Raw genomic sequence first — 22,183 nt, forward strand, 5'->3', positions numbered from 1 at the left:
GTGCCTTGGACAGGCAGATCTCACTTCCAGAAGAGCACATGCCAGGAAAGCAGCCAGCAAGGGTAGAGGCCCAGGGACAGTAGTGGGAAGAGCAGGGCGCCTTAGGTGTGGTGCTCCAGCACACCCTGGGCCAGTACTGCAAGGAAGAGCTGCCAGCCTTCGGCCAGTGACAGTGGTGCCTCCTGCAGCTCCTGCCACAGGAATGGGTTGCCAGGGAGCGTGGCCGCCGGGCTTGTCAGTGCCAGCAGGGCAGTGTAGAGGGTCCGGGGCCCATGAGGCTCGGCGAGCGCAGCGGCAGGCACCATAGTGGCAGCCAGCAAGAAGTCCAGTGAGAAATTGGTGAGGATGATGCAGCCCAGCTGCAGTGCTAGGCAGATCAGGGCTACCAGCTTCAGCACCATCCAGCCCCTGTCTGGGACCTGAGGGCTTACCACCCTGTGCTGGGGGAGGCGGGACACTGGGGCCAGGGACCCCTCTCGGGCTCCTCAAGACCCGCTCCAGCCTCAGGCAGCTGCATCCACAGTTTCAGAGCCTTGAAACCAAGGACCAGGAGCAAGAAGTCGGTGGCAGGCAAGTAGAGGCCGATGGAGACGAAGCGAGAGAGGGTGGGGAGCAGGTAGAGGAAGAACGGCTGGTGCAGGTGCTGCAGGAGGTGATTGAGCTTGCAGAACATGCCCTCCAAAGCCTTGCCCACTGCCACCAGGTCATACTTGCACTGGCGGAAGCTATTGATGCCACACAGGGTTCGGGCCTCCACACGGTAGCACAAGAAGAGGCCATTGGAGTGGTGGGGGCGGCGGGAGGCCTGCCACAGAGCCATGAACAGTCGTGTCTGCAGGCCCTGCAGCAGTCTGGCCAACGACATCCAGTCCTAGGGCGGCAGCTTACCCTGAAGCGTGCACAACAGGCCCCCTTTCTGGCAGAAGGTCTGGAAGAGATTGAGCAGGTCAAGGTTGGGCAGCTGTCCAGGGCAAATTTTATTCAGACATTTTAAAACCTTGATCCATTTTATAAAACTACAGGATAGAAACCCAATTATAACTCATCCACTTTTTAAATATATATATATACAGAGTCTTGCTCTGTCACCCAGGCTGGAGTGCAGTGGCATCATCTCAGCTCTCGGCAACCTCCACCTCCTGGGCTCAAGTCATTCTCCTGCCTCAGCCTCCTGAGTAGCTGGGATTACAGGCATGCCTCACCTATGCCTGGCTACTTTTTGTATTTTCAGTAGAGACAGGGTTTCACCATGTTGGCCAGGTGAGTCTTAAACTCCTAGTCTCAAGTGATCCACCTGCCTCGGCCTCCCAAAGTGCTGGAATTACAGATGTGAGCCACCATGCCCAGCCTCTAGCTCATCGACTCTTATTTTTAATTCACCAGAACTATTTTATCAGGATTAATCATTTTTTATTTAAATAACTCCATTTTGGGCCACATCAAAATTTACTGACTACAGATTCTGCTATTGTAAGTTTTCTTCAGGAATCAGCATTTCTTTAAGTCAACTTTTCTGGATCAAATTACACACAACAAAATATTTTCCAAAATCTTTTTCTTCCAACAATTTTTAGTCATCATAAGTTGTACCACATACAGTTTTAACCATTATCCATTTTGCATGGATTATTTGTATGATTAGTCTTCACTATGAGAATTAAAGTATCTCTAGTCAAAACGGTGGGGTCAAAGCATTCTACTTTTTTAGTTTACAGAGATTTAAATTAGTCTTAGCTTCTAGGAACATGCTGCTTGCCTAGACGTCTCCATAAACCCCTGTGCTGGCCTTGCCCCATTGATGAAACAGAAGAGGATTTTCTCAGAGCTCCTTACAAATTATAGGCAGGTAGAAGCCAACACATTGCTTCCTATCATCCTGCTTAGGCACTGAAAACAGCCGTCCTACTCACACATCCTGGCTAGGAGTCGTGACTTTTTCTCTCTCTTCAATGAATAAATACCAAGAAAAGAGAGTCTGTTTTAGACAAATAAATTCCCAATTTATCTAAGGGTAACTCAGTCCCTCCCCCTCATCTTGCAGTTCAGTGTAGGGAGACAACGCTGGTCTTCACCCGGGATTTTCATACTTCCCTCTTTCTTAAGAACAGAGGGCTCAGTTTTATCCCGGGCAGCAATTTGCCAAGCAAAAAGGCTACTGCTCCTAACTAACCTACCTTGTAGCTAAGGTGACCAGAACAAGTCCAAGCTAACTGGGCATGAGCAGAGGCACTGTGAGGGGCTCGGGGAAGCTGCTTGCCTGGAACTCACACAGCTGAGCGGGTCTTGGTCCTTCCTTCTCTCCTCTGCCTACCTCTGAAGCACAGCCCTCTGGGGTCCAGAGACAGCATTGAGGACAGAAGTCAGCTACTGAGACTCTGGGACAGCAGGACAGGTGCTGGCTGATGGCCATGGGGACAACCCAAGTCAGCATGGACAGCCACCTCCAGAGTTCTTTAACAGGAGAGAGAAAGCATTCTCTCTGGTCTGTGCCACAACTCTTCTGAACTTTCTGCTGTGTGTAGACAAATCCAACTCCAGCTGAGATACTCACTTTTCCCTGAATCTCTGTGAGCTGGGACCAGTCCTGCCCTTCCCTGGGACACACGCAAGAGGCAGGGGTGTAGGCGACTGGCATGATTATAAAGATCTGGGGCTCTCACCGGTCCCACATCCATGGCCACTTCTAGTAGTCACAGAGGTCCAGTTTCCCCTTGGGGAACTACTCCCTTCCCCAAAGTCCATGTGGTTAAGTAAGTTTGGCTTACTTCCTGGTTGCAGGAGACAGGAACCAGGGGACATGTGGGACATGCGCTGGAGGAACCATTGGTACCGTGCAATGTGCTGTGCAGTGTGGCTCTGGTGCACCTGCCACCTGGGGCCCATGCAGACCCTGTGTGCACATGTGGCCATGGACATGAGGCCCAGGCATCCCCCTCAAAGTCCACACATGTCCACTCATTAGGAGGCCCAAGGGCACCCAGAGCACATCCCACACACCCACCAAGTATGGAGGAGTCGGACAGGGTCCACGGTGAGGCCTCCATATGCAGTTCCAGTCCAACTCCTCATTAGACACTTGGGAAACCCAGGCCCAGAGAGAGGAGGGGCTGGCCCAGGACACAGGACATGGGCAGAGTCCAGTTACCGCTTCCTAGGCCAGGGCTGAACCATATCCCATGGGGTTGTTTTGGGAATGGGAGCCGCTAGAATGCTGCAGATCCCCGCTCACTTTTCCCAGGAGAGGCTGTTTCCTCTCAGCATCCCCATGGTGCATACCCACAGGCACACACAAGCTGACATCACAGGGGATGACTAAGGGTAGGGTGGGAGGAGAAGCGGATCCTGGGCAGGTAACAAAGGGAAAGAAGAAAGAGGCTGAGGCAGCTCTGCTACAGACAGCAGCATCCAGTCACCAGCACCATGACCAGGGCCCATAGAATGGGAAAAGGAGAGATGCCAAGAGGCTAGGCTGGGGGATCCCTAAGGTCCCTCAGGTCGGCCTGGTCTGGTGCCACCTCCAGGGCAGTCAGGGAGAGCAGGACCTGGAGTCCTGCGTCCACTGCTCTGGGCGGCTTCAACCAGGATGAGCTCCCTAGACTGAAGGGGCTACAAGAGAGAAGGCCTCAGTTTCCTTCCACACATACTGAGGTGCTGGGCGTGGGTCACCCCAAGACTCCCACAGGCTCAGAAAGCCTCCGTTGCCCCAGCTGTCCATAGATGACCCGCTGTGCTCCGAGGTCCTTAGAAAATGCTTTCTACCGCTGGAGGCCCTTCTGAGCAGAGGAAGGCAGGGCAGTTGGTGTCCTGAGACTTGGAGTGGCCCAGGACATGGTAGAGCATGGACCATGCATCCCTGGACAAGGGCAAAGACCCCAGTGTGGGAGACTCGGGTCCTCCTACTGTGGAAGTGGAGCTGGGGCCACCTCCCTGGATGTGGTGAGGAGGCCTTTGAAGTGTCTGGACCCCGGGACAGTGCTGGCAGTAGGGGTAAGAAGAGTTTCTGATATTTCTCTCAATCCTCTTGGATTTTTGCCGCCTGGGATGCAGGAGAGTGGATTTGCCTTGCAAGTTCTGTGTCGTGGTTTTCCTTCTTTGGATGCAGTGCTAGCTCTGGCCACCAGGTGGAGACATGTGCCCACTGTGTTCTACAGGAGCACCTGAGCCAGGGAAGAGCCAGGAGTCATTCAGGCCATTTCCCGCCTCCAACCTGACCTGCTTCTCCTATTGTCAGCATCCATCTCCACAGTCTGAGCTGGTCCGTGGTAGGATGTGGGAGCAAGGGGCTCCAGATCCTCCCATTTACTCATTCAGTCGTGATGTCCAGGGCCTGAGTTAAGCCTGGGTGCTGCCGTGAAAAAGACAGACATGGTATGGTCCCTGCCCTCTGGGAAGGCACCATCTGGAGGGGGAGAGGGACCAAACCACAAAACATATAAGTGGGGAAAGGAGCAAGTGCTGTGTCGAAGTAAAGCAACTGCTGCAGGAGAGGCTGGGGGCCACTTCTTGGTGAGGGGATCTGAAAAGGCCTCCCTGAGGTGACATTCATGCCATGAGCAGAACGATAAGAGGTAGCCGGCCCTGCAGACATTTCCAGCACAGTGTGGGGAGGTGAAACTGTGCAGGGGCTCCAGGGCAGACGAGTTTGTCCAGAAAGAAGCTTAGAAAGGGAGACAGTGTGGCTGGAGAGAGCTGGGGGCAGAGCGGGGGAGGGAGGGAAGGGTGGAGCAGATCCTGGGCCAGGTCTGCTGTATGAGGGCCCCACTGCTGTGTGGAAACACTGCCCCACCCATAGCTGCCCATAACAACAGGCACTCACTATCTCTGTTTCCACAGGAGGCCCAGGCCCAACCCAACTCAACAGGGTGCTTCTACCACATGGTCTCTCAGGGGGCTGGGCTGAGGTCTCCTCTGAGACTCAACTGGGGCAGGATCCACCTTCAACCTCATTCATGGGGCTATTGGAAGGATTCCATGTGGACTGAAGGGCCAAGTTCCCCTCTGTTGTCCTCTCTGGGTCCTAAGCCACAGGAGCCTCCCCTGAGGATAGCTCCTAACAGAGCAGCTGCTCCCCAGAGCCAGGGCTCAGAGAGAGGAAGGGGGAAAGAGAGGGGAGGCAAAGAGAGGGAGACGGGGGAAGACAGAGCTGAGAAGATCTGGGAAAATGTCAGCCATAGTTACTAACAACTAAACCTTGGAGGAGATATCCCATCACTTTTGCCACATTGTGTGATTAGAACAGGGTCTAGTGCACACTCAAGGGGAGGGCATTGCACAAGGATGTGTATCCCAGGGGTGTGGATCACAGGGAGCCATTAGGGAGGCTGCCTACTACATAAGCAAGAAAGGTACTTGGATTTGAATCTGGATATAAAGAGAAGCCACTGGAAGGATCAACGGAGGAAGACAATATATGAAGTCATTTAACTTCAACATTTTCATGGTGCAGACAGAGAAATGAGGCCAGAAGGAGAAATGACATTTCCAAGGTCACATGGCAGCAATCCAGGCCTTCCACAGGAGCTGTGGGGAGGCGGCGCTGCACATACAGAGATGTCATGGAGTAGGAGGCTGAGCAGTCAGCACCCCTGGGGAGCATTTGGGGTCCTCTTATCAGATAAATTTGGGATAAATCTGTTTTCTGACCTAAATCCTACTTGCACAGCATATTGACTTTGTGAAAATTCATAGCCTTGTATGTTTCATCTGTGCATTCTTTTTTTTAATTTAATACCAGAAAACTAGAAAAAGACTTCTGAGAAATCTTGAAACCTCCAAACATGTGGTTTGACCCTCTATCTCTAAGGATGGGAGGGAAACTCTGCCAATGTCTGGGTTGTAGGTGGAGTAAAAAAAACTTGTAAATTTGATGAAAAACAGGTAGTCCCAGACCAGGATGGAGAGATCTAGGTGCTAGGAGGAGTGGGTCTGCCCAGATGGGCCCAGAGCAGTTTCCTCCCCCAGTGCTGTGATTCAGGCCTGGAATTCAACACCCATTTTGAGTGTTCTCTGGTCTTGTAGGTGAGGCAGCAGCACACTTTAGATGACTAGAGGGTGGCTTCTCCTGCATTTGGTGAGCCTGGGGCTTTGGACCCCTCTTCCATTATTTGTGTGGGGTGCACACAACTGAATGCAACTGCATTCAGTTCATCCAAAGTCACCAATATGCAAGAAAGACAGAGACATCCATCTGGTAAAGGAACCCTAAGCCCAGCCCACTAGAAGAGTCTGACTCTTGGTTTCATTTGCTTTCTTTTCACTTTTCTAAATCAATTATTAGCTCAGAGAGATGACTCCCCTCCCGCCCCCCAGGGGAGAAAGTCACAGGAGAGAGGAGAACATCAGTCTAGAGGAACAGGTTGGGCAGGGCAGGAGGTGGAGGGCAGACCGGGACTTCTCTCCAGTCTCTCCTGGATGCCAGGCTAAAACCCTACACACTATGCTTTTGGGGCCATGGACTGGCTTGTTATGAGCACTCCAGGCAGCCCAGCAGAGTATCCCCCAGCCCCTGTTCATCAGCTGCCTTCCCTTCCCAGGTGAATCTGCACCAGGCCTGTCATCTCCTCTAAGGCCAGCCTTGTCTGAACTGCTTTTATGCACAACTCAGTTCTAACACTTACTAAACAGAGTTAGTGCAGACCCCACAGGTTAAGGGCTCAGCCCCATAAGGCTGCCCTCACTTTGGACACAAGCCCCAGGCCTCTCGTACTTCTGACTGGCCAGCTATCAATGGAGGGTTTGCATAACGCCATCTCCAGGCTCCATGGTTTGCTGGAATGATGCACAGAACTCAGGAAAGCACTCAGCTTCCTATCACTGGTTTTTACAAGGGACTCTACTCCAGAACAGCCAAGAGGAACAGATGCACAGGGCACTGTGGTAGGGAGTGCACAGAGCTCCCACACGCTCTGGGCACAACACCCTCCCAGCACCTCCCTGTGGTCACCAACCTGGGAGCTCTCAGAACCCAGTTGCTTGAGGGCTTTATGGGGGTTCCATCATGTGGCATGATTTATTAAATCACTGGCCACGGGTGACTCACTCAATCTCCCGCCCTCTTCTCTCCCTGGGGGTGCAGAGGTGGGACAGACCGTTTCAACCCTCTGATCATGTGAGTGGCCTTTCTGGTGACCAGGGCCACACTGAAGCTTCCTAGGGGCCTACCAAGAGTCACCTCAGAACAAAAGGAGCTCCTGTTACCCCTACAGTTCTCAGAAAACTGCAAGGGTTTAGGAACTCTACAGTGCCAGAGACTGGGGACACAGACCAGACACGTGCTTATCATATCACAAAATCACACTGTGAGAGCAAGACTGAGCCTTTAGGAAACTCTGGGGGAGATACTGATCAGTCCCAGGATGAACGCACACTCGGCCCTCAGGGTCCATCGGAGACTGATTCCAGACCCCCAAGGACACCAAAATCCACAGAGGTTCAATCAAGTCTCTGATGGAAAATGGTGTAGTATTTGCTTATGACCTGAGCATATCTTCCTGTGTACCCTCAATCATCTCTGGATTCCTTATAACACCTAATATAGTGTCAATGCTATGTACTGCTATGTGGGGAGCCGGAGAAGACACTGCTCTTTCCCATCACCTTTGAGGTCCAATGAGCCATCATGCTCCTGATCTCCTCACCCAGAGCCTGCACCCTCCCACCGACCTGTGCAGGACCCAGGCCACCTGACATCAGAGCTGCTGTGGGCAAAGAGCTATGAAACCAGAGGAACATACCAGCGTCCTAACAGAGACACCTGGGCTCATGGGCAGGGTTGATACACGGAAGGAAATCCCACCTGGGAGGAACTTGAGGCCCAGTAGAGCTGAAAGGTAGAGCAGCGGGGCCTGAGACAGGATCACACGCCTTGAGATCTGTGAGACTGCCGGGTCATGCCACGGTTTTAAGCAATCCCACTCTTTTACTCCCCAGGAAAGACAGCACCTTTCAGGCCCTGCCAGCCCTGGACACCCCTAAGCCATGTCTGAGGCCCATGTCCTCCTCCACAGTAGCCAGAAGGGTCTTAGCACAAATACAGAACATCAGTCAGTTCTTACACCACCACATCCTCCAAACAGGATGGCCTCTGATTCTCACAATCAAAGACATTTATTCTTCCCAAATATATTTGTTCCTTACAAAAGAGAAGGCATCATCTGTCTGTGCCCTATGGGGGAAGGTCTGGGGCTTCCTAGGAGCCTGGGCTTAGGGAAAGGAATGAGTCAGCTGTGGCTGTTACTGAGAGCTGGCTGTGGCCTCTAGGAAGGGAAAGGATCAGGGAGAGAGGATAACAGTAGCTTGCTGCCCTGCCATTGTCCTGTTTCACTCACTTGCATTTGTGAAGTGATCTCGTTTTAAAAATTGCTATTTATTTATTTATTTTTTGAGACGGAGTCTCACTCAGTCACCCAGGCTGGAGTGCAGTGGTGCAATCTCGGCTCACTGCAACCTCCACCTCCCCAGTTCAATGGATTCTCCTGCCTCAGCCTCCCGAGTAGCTGGAATTACAGGCGCCCGCCATCACACCCACCTGATTTTTGTATTTTTAATAGAGACGAGGTTTCACGATGTTGGCCAGGCTGGTCTCCAACTCCTGACCTCAGGTGATCCACCCGCCTTGGCCTCCCAAATTGCTGGGATTACAGGTGTAAGCCACCATGCCCAGCCTTTTATTCATTCATTCATTCATTCATTCATTGAGATGCAGTTTTGCTCTTGTTGCCTAGGCTGGAGTGCATTGGGTGTGACCTCGGCTCACTGCAACGTCCGCCTCCCGGCTTCAAGCTATTCTCCTGTCTCAGCCTCCAGTGTAGCTGGGATTACAGGCGCCCACCACCACACCCAGCAAATTTTTGTATCTTTAGTAGAGATGGGGTTTCACCATGTTGGCTAGGCCAGTCTCAAACTCCTGACCTCAGGTGATCAACCTGCCTTAGCCTCCCAAGGTGCTGGAATTACAGGCATGAGCCACCGCACCTGGCCGAAAAATTGTTATTTTTAATAGACTGTCATTAGAAAGACAAAGCAAAAACCCGATGAACAAATGTTCCGGGGCTCGTAAAAGTGAAAATGCTCAAGAAAGAACAAGCCCCATGCCCTGGGCCTCTCAGGCCTCCCCCATTGCCTGGAGATGCATTTGGCACGAGGCGGAGTGGAGGAGGCTGTGAGCCTTAGGGGCCGAATCTCCCCACGGAGCATCCAGGGAGAGTGAAAGACAAGAGGCCTCGCATATCCCAAAAGTGGAACTTGAAGGTTTGGGGTGGGCAGCCCTGAGTTCAGAAGGGTGGGGAGAAATCCATGCCCCTGAATATCTTGATGGGGCTCAGGTTTCCCTGTGCCCAAGACCCCACCCCCTTCCTGACATAGGCTGGGGGAGAGGCACTCCCTGCTTCACAAGCTTGGGTGTCAGCTCCCACCAGCTCCCCTTGCCTGTCTCCATATGTGTGTGTGTCAAGGTTCTCCACAGAAACAGAACCAATAGGATATATATATATAGACATATAGATAAGAGGAGATTTATTATGGGAACTGGCTCACACCATTATGGAGGCTGAGAAGTCTCACAATCTGCCATCTGCAAGCTGGAGACCCAGGAACGCTGGTGGCATAATTCAGGCTGAGTCTGAAGGTGTGAGGCCCAGAGAAGCCAACAGTGTCATTCAGCATGAGGCCAAAGGCCTGAGGACAAGCTGAGGGTGGGCTAGGGAGGGAGACTCTAGTCCTCAAGGAAAGAGAGAGTCTGCTCTTCTTCTGCTGTCTTGCTCTGTGCGGCCCTTGTGGATGGGATGAGGCCCCCCCATGCTGGTGAGGGAGATCTTCTTACTCCGTCCACTGGTTCAAATGTTAATCTCTTCCAGAAGCACCACAAAAGCACACCCAGAAATCATGCGTTACCAGCTATCTGGGCATCTCATAGCCCCGTCAAGCTGACACTGAAATTAGCCATCACACCACGTGGCACACTCTGGGGCAGCAGGGAGTACAGCACTCTTGGCTCTGCACAGGGAGGTGGTGGGGACGGGCCAGGAGACCAGAACGGTCAGCATGGTTGTGTGGGCTTTGCTCATCTACCTCTGCCAAGTGAAAATGTTCCCAGATCCCCATCTTTTCTTCCCATGTCAGCCTGGGAGGATGCACGAGGCTTGGAGCCAGGGGCGCCAGGGCCTGGGCAGGTGGGTAGGCACCTCAGCTCCTGGCTGCTGGACATTGTAGCCCTGAAATCTTGCTGGGCTTTGTTCAGGGTACCCTCTCTGCTCTCACTCACCCCAACAGGAGGTGGCCAAAGAGAGGCGGGCAGAGAAAGAGCTTGGCCAAGCAGCCTTGGAAAGGCATTTCTGTGTATCACTCATGTTCTTCTCTCCACTAGAAAGGCATTTCCACATTGGAGTGGAAGGAAACCGCTGTGCTATAGGAGAGAATGGATCCATACAAAAGAGCAGGGAGGAAGGGAGGAAATGTGCCAGGTGCCAGAATTTTGTGTCATTGAAGACACGTGCCAGCGTTCTGCTTTCGGAGGATGCCCATTTTGACAGTTTTGCGAGTCAAAGAGCTGCCTGTTTTTTGGTTTTTACTGTGTGGCAGGCACTATGGAAGGGCATTAACACACACGGATGTGCTTCCTGCAGCAGAGCTGGAAACACCTCTTAAACACTACCTTCAAGAAAATTCAGTGTCAAGCAGCTTGCGTGTATTATCTAAGATCACATGTCCTGAAAGAATTGGGGTTCAATGCAGAATTCTGTATCATAAATTATACGGGTGTATTTATATTTCAAACTTTAAATTTCTGGATTTTTTTTTTTTTTCATTTTTAACCACGCTTTCTACCTTGAACCACTTTCCCTTGGGATTTTTGGCCTTCATTACTTGGATATTTTGATTTTTTTTTTCTTTAGACAGGGTCTCACCCTGATGCCCAGGCTGGAGTACAGTGGCACAATCATGGCTCACTGCACCTTGACCTCCTGGGCTCAGGTGATCCTCCCACCTCAGCCTCCCAAGAAGCTAAGAATACAGGTGCGCATCACCATGCCCGGCTAATTTTTGTATTCTTTGGTAGAGATGGGGTTTCACCGTGTCACCCAGGCTGGTCTTGAACTCCTGCGCTCAAGTAATTCACCCCCCTCAGCCTCCCAAAGTGCTAGGATTAGAGGCGTGGGCCACCAAACTCAGTTGATGCTTTTGATTTTTTATAGGTTTTAACATACGTGGTTAAAGAATACTTCTTAATTGTTTTTGTTTTTGTTTTGAGATGAGTCTTGCTCTGTCACCAGGCTGGAGTGCAGTGGTGTGATCTCAGCTCACTGCAACCTCTGCCTCTCAGGTTCAAGCGATTCTCATGCTTCAGCCTCCCAGGTGGCTGGGACAACAGGTGCGTGCCACCATGCCCAGCTAATTTTTGTATTTTTAGTACAGACATGTTTTCACCATGTTGGCCAGGCTGGTCTGGAACTCCTGACCTCAGGTGATCCACCTGCCTTGGCCTCCCAAAGTGCTGGGGTTACAGACGTGAGCCACTGAACCAGGTTTCTTAATGTTTTAATAATTACACAAGAGGTAAATATGTTTACTTTGTGTAAACTTCCCAGAAGAAAAAAATAAAGATTTCTCTTTTAAGAAGCAGTGTTTGAATAGTTTCTAGTAACTCATAAAAGAATTCTGAGTTACTTAAATAAGAACCAAAACAAAAACTAAGCATGTATTTATTTAGAAAATGTTGAGTCGTTAGAATGTTATAATACAACATAGGTGTGGAGAGGTAAAAATATTTGATATTGGATTTTAGGTTTCTTTATCCATAATAAGTAGCTTTGGTTTCTATGTTACTATCTCAAGCATGACCCGGTTATTTCAGTAGTTTAATGGAATTGGATCATTCAGCCAATCAACATGCAAAATATACATCGCTTGACCAATGTTGTCATTTCATACAAATATATCTCTAACTTGTTTAATTTTTAATCCATTACATTGATCTAGTTAATATCTCTCATTACTAGGATAATGCAGTCAAAGTTCCTAACACTAGAGTCTTATTATTATCCTGCCCTAAGGTGTGTTGTGATGTAATGACATCATTTTTGTGCTCAAGAACTAAATCCCTTTAGATAAGGTCCAAGGGAGATGAACTATAAAATAAATCTCATTTTATAACATAAATTTTATTTCATAAAATAAATCTCATTTTATAATATAAAAAGTATAATAAAAAGCATATTTTTTAAAAACTGAGGCTAAGAATGATATTAGTAGATGTTATATAATAAAAACATTTTGCTGAATCACTTAATAATTGCAGATTGTCTTAATTATCTTGTAATAATTGAATACTCCATAGATCTAAGTATTTCAAATTATGATTATGTTATTTGGCTCATAGTAGGAAATGACCATTAAGTTCAAAAATATCACAGAAAAAGTAAATTAAAATAAAAATATTTATTTGGACATATACATGTGTTAGATATTATGGTGTATTGCACACATTTTCATGTATGTGGTGTTACACCAGAAGCGTTATTCAACAGTTGGGGTTTTTAAAAAAATCTGAACTATGTTCAGAAAATCTTTCCACCACAGTGCACAGAGATTGATTTCATTTGTATAACAGATGGATGAGCCATATTATAATTAACTGTTTAATTACCCTGTTATCCAGTTGTGGATATTTAAGTCCAAACATTGCAGTAATAAATATGCAAGAGTGCCTTTAGACACATTAGAGAATGCGGCTCTAATTTAGGGACGTAGAAGTAAAATTGCTCAGCTGAATTGCTTATGCATTTTGAACGATAAGAGTTACTGCCAGATTTTTGTTACAAAGGCTGCAGTAATTTACACTCCTGACACTGAATGAGTGCCCGTATGTTGACGCATCCTCAATGCTGGAGAAGATGAGCTTCTAAATTTGTCTTACCCTCATCAGTTGTATTGGTCATTAATCTGTCAGGAAAACAGAAACTTCACAAGCTTACTATAATAAAGAGATCTGGCCGGGTGCAGTGGCTCATGCCTGTAATCCCAGTACTTTGGGAGGCCAAGGTGGGCGAATCACTTGAGGCCAGGAGTTCAAGACCAGCTTGGCCAACATAGCAAAACCTCCTCTCTACTAAAAACACAAAAACATAGCTGGTGTGGTGGTATGCACCTGTAATCCCAGCTACTCGGGAGGCTGAGGCACAAGAATCACTTGAACACAGGAGGTGGAGGTTGCAGTGAGCCAAGATCACGCCACTGTACTCCAGCCTGAGCGGCAGAACGAGACTCTGTCTCAAAAAAATGAAAAAAAAAAAGACTTGAATACAGGGAATTTAACAAAAAGATGCCACAGATCTAAAACTGTGCCAACCGCAAGGCTGGAGGAACCACGGTAAGAGTTTGGGGTTCTCAGAACCTAAATGATTGAAGAGATAGAAAGTGGGGCTGAAATTCTAAGAAGGAACCACCACCTGGCTGAGGGAGGGGTCTCTCAGAGGTGGCACGACCACCTGGCTGTGCTGGTGTCTGTGAAGTGGAGGAGGGTTTCTCAGAGGTGTGATGGCTGCCTGGCTGTGCTGGTGTCTCTGGAGTGGAGGAGGGTTTCTCACAGGTGTGATGGCCGCCTGGCTGTGCTGGTGTCTCTGGAGTGGAGGAGGGTTTCTCACAGGTGTGATGGCCGCCTGGCTGTGCTGGTGTCTCTGGAGTGGAGGAGGGTTTCTCACAGGTGTGATGGCCGCCTGGCTGTGCTGGTGTCTCTGGAGTGGAGGAAGGTTTCTCAGAGGTGTGATGGCCGCCTGGCTGTGCTAGTGTCTCCGGAGTGGAGGAGGATCTCTCAGAGGTGGAATGAGAGTCAGGCAATAATCCCAAACAAAAACATGAAATTTGTGTGGTTTTGGTTTTGGTTTTGCGTGTTTTGTTTGGAGACACGGTGTAGCTCTGTCACCGGCTGGAGTGCAGTGGTGATGGCAGCTCACTGCAGACACAACCTCCTGGGCTCAAGTGATCCTCCCGCCTCAGCCTCCCTGGTAGCTGAGACCACAGGCGTGTACCACCATGCCCAGCTTGTTTTTGTTGTTTTAATTTTTATTTTACTTCCCAGGACTCTAAAAGACTTGCTGATCTATTCACGCACAAACTAGTGCCCATATCCACACTCCCCATCTTGTCACTTTATCCCCACCCAGTCCCTTGCTGCCCCTGCCATCCCCTCGGTGTGACTGAGTTGCTGGAGGTACCCTGCCCCATCCTTGCTTTCTTGCCCCAGGCCCTGCTGGGCCCCCTGTCTCTGCCCTGCCTGCCTCAGCTCCCCTCTGTCTCTCTGCCTTTTCACCTCCATGCTCCCAGCCTCACATCCTTGGAGCCAAGTTCACCTCTCACAAAGCACAGCCCCCTGTGGTCCCCAGTGCTGCTGGTGCCAAGGCCATCCTGCCCCGCCATTGTGTCCTCACATTCCCCAACACTGGGATCAGGTTTCCGCTGGGGGACTGAGCTGTCTTCCCTTAGTCACACCTTCCTCCCCTCCCAAGCTCATCCAGTCCCTCTGTCCTCTCCCCACCTTTCACCTTGGATCAGGCCCACAAGGCCACCGAGGGACATTTTCCATCCAAAGTAACTTAACAACATCTCCTCCTGTACTGTCTGGTCACATGCTCTGAGGTCAACAGTTGTGCGTCCACTGATAACACATTTCATACCATCCAGCGCAACTCACAACCCTGCAAACATAGATTAAAGGAGAAATGCTGGAATAAGGGATGGATGGCTAAGCATTCTAATTTGAATGAGCACTTTTAAAACTACAAGGGAAAACTATCACCAGGTTCACCTCGCAGGACATCTGGGTTTTCTTTCAGGAAAACGAGCAACTGGACACACTGAGACCCTCATTCTGGGTTAAGGGCCCAGTACGCTTCCCCTGGGCTGCCTACTGTATGCTGTTCTCGTCTCCCTGCTGTTCCTCACTCTGACACACACACCTGCAGTGGTGGCCTGGTCGAGGGATGCACTTACCTCCTTGGCATGAAAGGAAGATGGGCAAACAGGAATCCCGCAAACGGCGCCGTCAAAGTGAGAAGTGCAACAAAATGAACTGAGGGTAGGCACTGTCATTTGGCAAACTCTGACTAAGACCTAAGACCAGGATTGCTTTTGAGACTGGAGTGAAACAGCAAAGACGGAAGACAAGAGTGACTCTGAGGCCTTTACTTGGCTTCCACACTAAAATGTGTTAGACCCAGGAATCAGCTTCTCTTTTCTTCCTCTTCATGTTTAGATGGTGAGAGAGGTAGCGCGTAAGACATACATTAGGGCCCCACATGAGGGCCAGGGACAGGTCAGACCAAGACTTGGACAGCCCAGCTCCACGGCAGCCCGATGGCCTCTGTGGGGGTGGACAGGTGTCCTGCTTATTCCCTTTCAGGGCGACCTCAGCTCTTGAAGGGGAGGGTTCTGGTTAAGCCTCAGGTGGGATAGTTATGGTAAGTGACAGTTGCCAGAAGAACACTGTGACAATTTCTGTTATTTTCAATTGATCCAGTCTCTTGTCCACCACACAGACTCCTTGACGGAAAGCCCTTCAGGAACAAGAAAGGGTTCAGGTTCTCAGGGTAAAACAGGCTTTGCAATTCTCTAATTTGCTAATTGTCAACTTCTGAAGACGGTGTTTTCTCATGGTAGTAGGAACTAGTATGAGTAATTTACCAGAGTGAAACAGGCAAGATTCCATTCACCTGCGGAAATACAGCCTGAGTTACAGCACCTCCTTTCTTGAATTCTTGGATTTCTTCCTCAGCTCCTTTCCTAAATCAGTTCATCTCTGACATAACCCGCAATGGGCATCGAAGAGAATTCTTCCAGGAAGTGCCCTCCCCATCACTCTTTACTGGTTTTTTGTTTTCTTTTTGATGTTTTTGTTTTTGTTTTGACGCAGCACACAGCGAAACTGCTGCAGGAAGCAGAAGGATGTGTGTGACATATCACCTTCCATTTTGCATTAATAAACATCACCCCAAATTTGCCTATCCGCTGTTAAAATAAAGATCTAACAGAATAGAAACTCAACAGGAAAACTCACTGTTATTAAGGCCGACAAAAGACAAACTGGAGAAATACTAGTCATAAATACAGAAAATAAAGGATGGGTGAACAAATTGAGATCCGGTTTGCTAGGTGTCACGTGGAGAGCCTGTGCAGGAAGAGCCAGGACACCAGAGCTGAGGGGGCTTCCACCATCCCTGCTGCTCTGTGCATCCTGGGCCCCGGGTTGGAGCCTGTCCCCCTCCAGCTGGTGGCGCCATCCTCTCTGTGCTCTACCAATCTCACCAGTAAACTGCAGCTACAGGGCACATAGCATGGAAGAGGGGGACTCCGGGCAAGGCCTCTCTGGCTGGGGTGGGCCCAAGGGAGACCTCCCTGGATGGAGGTGGCAGGTGGGGAACCCGCAGGACGTCACTGTCACCGACACCTCATTGTGATGCACCCACCTGCTGCCCCTGCCCTTGCGTGCAGACCCCTGTGGCCTCCTGGACACCTTTGAGGTCCTGAAGCCTAGCGAGGCAGCTGCCCTAAGGCCTGAGCCTCTGCAGGGACCAAGGAGCATGCCATGTGCGTGACAAAACCTTTCCCTAAAGAAAGTGTCCCGTCCACCCCTTGAGGTTCTGGAAAACGTTTCTTAAGACCCATTGAATGGCAGGATGAGATAAAAGGAATTGAATGTAAAACAGAGAAGGAAATGCTGGAGCTTGGTCTCACTGCAGAGGGAAAACTGAGCGCCAGAGAATGCAGTTGTTTCCATCTGTGCGTCTTCACCTTGCCAATACGAAGAGCTGGGTCTGTGCCCGAGGACGGGCCTCCACGTGGTCCTGAGGAATCCCAAAGTGTGGGTAAAACATCCTTCCCAGAATGCCCCCAAAGAGATCCATGTGTGATGGGAGAAGACCTTCCTAGGGGAAAGCAACCGTGCTCATGCTAATAAGCCCGCTAAGCTTCTCCGCAAATTCTCCCCATGGCTGACAGCCAGAGGAAGCCCATGGTCCACTGGCCCCAGGGACCTCCTGCCATTCCCCATTCCCCTATTCAATAGCCTCCTCACAAACCACTAGCAAGCCCTGATCTCCTTGCATCTCTACCTTCACCTTTCCAGAAGGGCATGTAAATAGAATAACGCCACCTCTTCTCTCCACCACTCTCACCTGGCCATATACATTGAAGGCTCACTCCTGCCTTTGAGCGACTTGACAGCTTATTCCTTTTCATCGATGAGTAGTATTCCATGATGTGAATGTGCTTCAGCTTGTTTTTTACTCACCTATTGAAGGACATACTGATTTAAAGTATCTGCAAACTTAAAGTATCTGAATAGAGGGTGCTGTACATAACTGCATTTTTTTTGTTTGGACATAAGTTTTCAAAGCAGTTGTTGACCTAGGAGCACAGCTGCTTTCTTAGACCATATGGTGAGACTATGTTTAGCTTTGAGACAAAACTACCATTGGTACTGCCAGTGGCTGTATCATTATGCCTTCCACCCACAGTGATGAGCTCCTGTTTTTCCTAATCCTCCACAGCAATTGCTATTGCTATTGTTTTTATATTTGAGTTGTTCTAAGAGAACCAATAGGAATTTTATATTTATATACATATATGTTTACATATATATACACACATATCTCTATATAGAGAGAGATATTTGTGCCCAGTGCAGTGGCCCATGCCTGTAATCCCAACACTTTGAGAGGCAGAGGTGGGTGGATTGCTCAGGAGTTCGAGACCAGCCTGGACAACATGGCGAAACACTGTCTCCAAAAAAAAATTAGCCAGCATGGTGGTGCACACTTGTGGTCCTAGCTCCTCGGGGAGGTGAGGTGGGAAGATTGCTTAAGCCCAGGAAGTCAAGGCTACAGTGAGAGCTGAGATGGCACTGCAGGACAATAGCATGGGCAACTAAGCCAGACTCTTTCTCAAAAAAAAGAGAGAGAGAGAGATTTATTATGGGAATGGACTCCCATGATTATAGAGGCCAAGAAGTCCCACAGTCTACTGCCCGCAAGCTGGAGAACCAGGAACACCTGTGGTATAACACACAAGCCTGAAGACCTGATAGTCAAGTGGGGAGCCACTGGTGCAATCTCAGAGCCCAAAGGCTTGAGGACCAGGAAGGACAGAAGACGAAAGTTGCAACTCAAAAAGAGAGACTGCATTGCTTTATTTGGGCCCCCAGTGGATCGGATGGCACTCACCCACACTGGTGAGCATGGCCCAACCTCAGTCTACCCATTCAGTGCTCATCTCTTCCAGAAACACCCTCAGAGCCATGCAGCTACCTCACTGTTGTTGTAACTTGCAATCTCCTAATGACATATGCTATTGTGCTGCTTTTGGTAATACTTATTCACCATCTTTATATATTCTTTGGTGAGGTGTCTGTTCAGATCATCACCCACTTTTATTGGATTGTCTGTTTCCTTCTGGTTGAGTTTTACTTTCTTGGTATACTTTGAATAATCGTCCTTTTTTAGATAGATGTTTTCCGAATATTTTATCCCAGTATGTGCGTTGCCTTTTCATTCTCCTAATGGGGTTTTTTATGGAGTAGACATTTTCGTTTTAATAAGGTCTACATTATCATGTTTTCCTTTCATGGATTGGCTTTTGGTGTTGTGTATAAAACCTCATCACCAAATACAAGGTCAGGTAGATTTTCTTCTCTGTTCTATCCTAGAATTTTTACAGTTTTCTACTTTAAATTCTAAGTCTATGAATAATTTTATGTGTATTTTTGTGTAAGTTGTAAAGTTCATTTGTACATTCATTTGATCCCACAAGGTCATATGGCTGTTTCGTCACCATTTGTGGAAAAGACTCTTTTCTCCACTGAGCAGTTTTTGCTCTTGTACAGAATCAGTTGGCTATATTTATGTTGGTCTACTTGTTCCATTTGTCTGTGTGATCATTTCTTCCCCAATGTTACTCTCTCTTCATAAATTTATAAGTCTTGGAATCTGGATGTGTAAATTCTTCAACTTTGTTCCTCCTCAGTCTTATATACTGCCTATTTTAAGTTTAGAAACATTTTATTGGTATCTTTGCCGGGATTTTGATTGGAATTACACTGGGTCTATAGATCAAGTTTGGAGGAATTATTGATTTAGCTTTAATCTAATTTTTTTTTCCATCTGTGTTTCAAAGTTTTCTGAATGAACACTGGTACGTATTTTGTTAGGTTTATACATGGGCTTCAGTTTTAGGGGTGGTATTGTAAATGATTTTTCTTTCTTTTCAAATCAAATTCCAATTGTTCTTTACTGACATGTAGGAAATCAATTATCTTGTATTATTGCCCTTTTTTACTTTGATTCTTATATCCATCCATTCTGATCAAGACACAGAATAGCAGGCTCCATTTCAGTTTGAATTTCCAAAATTACCGCTTGGCATAATCTGTACACTGAATTTCAGTGACGCATTGGCGCAGCCGCGAAGCGATGCACGCAACTTACTCCAAAATAGTGGGCTCAGGTGGTCTTGCACTGTGTGCTGACCACCGGCAGGGTGCGCCCGATCCCGCTATTTTCCACCCGTGCGCCCTGCATGCGTGCTCAGTGTGCAGCCGGGGCACGGCGTGCGCCGGAAGAACCCAGCTCCCTTCCCAGGAGTTAGGTCGCGCGGAGCGCGGAGGGGAGCGGCCCGGACCGAGGAGGGAGCTTTGCCGCGGCTTTCCCTACATTTTCTTTTTTTTTTTTTTTTTTTTTCTTATTTGAGATGGAGTCTCACTCTGTCTTCCCAGCTGGAGTGCAGTGGCGCGATCTCGGCTCACTGCAACCTCTGCCTCCCGAGTTCAAGCAATTATCGTGCCTTAGCCTCCCGAGTAGTTGGGATTACAGGCGCGCGCCACCACGCCCGGCTAATATTTTTGGCATTTTTTGGTAGAGATGGAGTTTCACCATGTTGGCCAGGCTGGTCTCGAATCTGACCTCAAGTGATCCTCCCTCCTCGGCCTCCCAAAGTGCTGGGATTACAGACATGAGCCACCGCGCCCGGCCCTCGGACAGCTCTTAAAAACTGCCCACGGAAGCGGTCACTTTTCTGGGATTTTCCCACGTGGCTCTTTACTTTTTCAGAGAACACTTTAAAAACACTTACTTTTTAGCAGTTTCGCCTCCTCGAGGCTTTGCCTCTCCTGGTCATCGCCTATCGCGGTGTATTTGCGGATTCTGGCTTGTTTCTGGGAGAGTCCCCGATGCTGAGACGCTGGGGCCTGCAGGGTGGGCGCCCCGGTTGCCGAGGTTTTGGTGGTCTGTTTTCCCACAGGGCCAAAGCCCTGCACACGCGTGGAAAACAGCTGCGCAAAATCCACTACATTACATTTAAATATATTATTTATAGCAAAATCAGATCTCACTACAGTCTTCTTTTCCTGGCTATAATGGAAGTAACTGCATCAACAATACTTCTCATTCCTTTGTTAAGAAAGTCACCGTTTAATTGGCAGCAGATTTATAGGTGTGCATAGGTAATGCATGCTTTTAGTCATCGGAGTCGTGGATTCGAGGAAATGTTAGCTGTATCAAGTATTCATATTAAACCATAAGATGAATTCAGGAGAATCCCATTTTTGTTTGTTTGTTTGTTTGTTTTTCTAGGTCTTGACCATTTGCAATACGGAATTAGCTGAAAGTCAGTTAAACTTTAGCTGTGAACCCATATGGTCGTGGGGTCATATGACAGCTCTTTATGTAAGTTGCAGTTTGTGTTTTCCTTATTTCAAGGTCCATTTTAGTAATTTACATTTTCCTATGAAATCACCCATTTCCTCTGGGTTTCCAGTTTGTTCAGTTAAAAGACTTGATTTATCCTCTATTTGTCATTTTATACAGAATACTTTGTTATTATTGTTGTCATTATTATTAGAGTCAGGGGTCTCACTATGTTACCCAGGCTGGTCTCGAACTCCTGGGCTCAAGCAATCTGCCAGCCTCAGGCTTCAAAAGTGCTGAGATTACAGGTGTGAGCCACAATACCCAGCCCAGGATTCTTAATTTTATCTACTTTTTTATTCTTTTCTTTTCCATCAGCAAAACTATATTCTTAAAATATATTTCTTAGAGTATATTGTTTTCAAGTGACATAATTGCTATGTTTGACAATTTCTTATGACTCAGTAACGTATTGTGTGTGCATATATGTGTGTGTATATATGTGTGTGTGTGTGTATATATATATATAGTTACTGGAACAGTACCAGTACTGTAGCAATTACAATGCAATACAATACCAGTAACTGATAAGATATGCTTATTAATTTATTAAGTATGCATAGCTAATAGAACATAGCTTGTGATATGATACATTTGGTCATGATTGGCTACTTCTGTTATACAGATTGAAAGGTCAGAAGAGTATTTTACTTCTGATGTTCTTAATTATATCTCAGGTTTAATGTGACTTCCTAAGAGCATTAAAAATTCCTTTTAAACTTTTTATACAAATAAGGCACAGATCCCTTTTTATCGTTAGCTACATGACTAGCTATATGGACATCATAACATCAGCTAAAATTGGGAACATTCCAGTGTTTGGGCTTCCAATAATTCCTTCCAATAATAGCTCTATGAGGTAATTTTCTATTTTACAAAACATAACAACACCTAAAATCACTCATGGTATCCTGTAATTTTTGTTTATCTGATTTCATCACTTTCTGCAAAGCATCTAGAAAATTATGAGATTGAATATTCTTTTACACACTTCTAAAAAAATCACTTCTGTTTTAGAAAACATCACAGTGAAACATCATCATCATAAATTGTTAACATTCTTCCAATCCTTGAATATTGGTTTTCTAGTGACAAGTATTTGTATCACTGCTAAAAGATGCTCATGAAACAGAACTAAGAGTAGTTTCTTTGGAATAAGAAAGCCACTCACAAGGAAAGAACTCACCATTGAAGCATCATTTTATAAAGCTACTCTTTTGGAAATGTTGACCGTGAATTGAAATAGATTCTCTAAAGCCTGCATCTTTCCCTGGTGAAAGGTAATCAGCTGTTTACAGAGTGAACCCTTGGCCAGGCATAGTGGCTCATGCTTGTAATCCCAGCACTTTGGGAGGCCAGGGCAGGAGGCTCACATGAGCCCAGGAGTTGAAGACAAGCCTGGGCAACGTACAGAGACCCATCTCTACGAAAATTTGATGGTGCACACCTATAGT

At 47.9% G+C, this 22,183-nt stretch overlaps 1 pseudogene; it reads right to left on the reverse strand.

Annotated features, from left to right (window-relative positions):
* Positions 1-20: 20 nt before the first annotated feature.
* On the reverse strand, positions 21-14,412 carry LOC117062836 (annotated as a pseudogene).
* Positions 14,413-22,183: the final 7,771 nt, after the last annotated feature.

The sequence above is a fragment of the Trachypithecus francoisi genome, unplaced genomic scaffold (genome assembly GCF_009764315.1).
Source record: "Trachypithecus francoisi isolate TF-2019V2 unplaced genomic scaffold, Tfra_2.0 Lachesis_group17, whole genome shotgun sequence".
Classification (NCBI taxonomy): domain Eukaryota; kingdom Metazoa; phylum Chordata; class Mammalia; order Primates; family Cercopithecidae; genus Trachypithecus; species Trachypithecus francoisi.